Genomic DNA, 1262 nt, shown 5'->3' on the forward strand with positions numbered 1-1262 from the left:
CGGGGCGGCCCCGGCGCCCCCCCGGTCTCCACCGGCACCGGGACCTTTCCGGTCCGCCTCRAGGCTCGGGGGGCTCCGCTTTGCCCCATCCCGGGAGCTGGCAAGGGAGAGGTGGCATTTGGAGGGTCCCCAGAGCCCCCCGCTCCAGCGCAGTGTGCAGAGCTGCCCGCGGATCCAGCGGGGATGGAGCGTGCATGGAAAAGGGGGCTTCGGCACGAGGAGCCCCGGGCGAGGGGGCTGCGGGAAGCAGGTTGCGGATCTGGGGCTCCTGGGCCGGAGCAGCGGGCACGGCTGCAGCCGGAGCCCCGCGGGACCGGAGCGGGAGGAACCAGGGGGCGTCCGGACTCCTTCTCCCAGGAGCCAAAACAAGGTGGCCACCAAGTCACCGCGCTGGTGGCCGGCACCCAGCGGCCAAGGCGAGGGGACCCACGRGGACACTCGCTCCTGTGGCCGGGTGACACCAACGCAGGCCTGGGAGCGGGAGGGGGTCCCCGAGGACGGGGCGCTGCCACGATCCCTCATGGGGCCCAGGGCAGCGGCCCCTGCCCGGGTTAATGTTTAAGCCCGTGGTTACTGATCTGCTCCGGGGGAGGCCAGGCAGCCTCTGCGCTGCCGGGGGTCCCGGCCTCCCCCGGGGCAGGGAAAGCTGCTCTTCAATAAGGATCCCGCTGCGGCTGTTCCCTTCCTAACACCTGGAATAGCCTCCGAAGCCAGCGGATCCCATGGGAAAGGGGCTCGGAAGGGGAGCCGGGGCTGCCGCGGCCTCCACGCGGAGCTGCTGCCTCGTCCTCGTGCCGGAGCCAGGAGCTGCCCTCGCTTCCCAGCCCGGCCGAAGCCGCCCCCGCAGCCAGTGCCCCCCACAATCCCCCCTCACCCCGCGCCTTTGGAGCGGGCAGCGGAGCGGGCGAAGCCTAATGAGCAGAACAGCTGCTGGGGGAGATAAGGGGCTGCTTCTGAGGCCCTTTGATTCCCTAATCACTTTTATTTAAATACCACAAATGAGGAGCGAGCGCTGCAGTTGATGGCCAGTGAGTCAGCGATGCCCTCCAGCCTAGGACACGGCCCGGGAAGTCGGAGAAGCCGCAGAACCCAACGGCRAAGCCGCAGAACCCAACGTGGGTGCCAGGAACGGGAGCGCGGGACGCGGTGGCTCCGTCCCGCATCCCCTCGTCCACGAAACGGAGCCCGGACAGCTGCACCGGCCTCTGCTCCGGGGTCTGTCCATGGGAAACGGAGGCAGCTGCAGCCCTCGCAGGGACCCG

The sequence above is a fragment of the Nothoprocta perdicaria genome, unplaced genomic scaffold (assembly GCF_003342845.1).
Source record: "Nothoprocta perdicaria isolate Ctin4 unplaced genomic scaffold, notPer1 scaffold_543, whole genome shotgun sequence".
In the NCBI taxonomy this organism is placed as follows: Eukaryota; Metazoa; Chordata; class Aves; order Tinamiformes; family Tinamidae; genus Nothoprocta; species Nothoprocta perdicaria.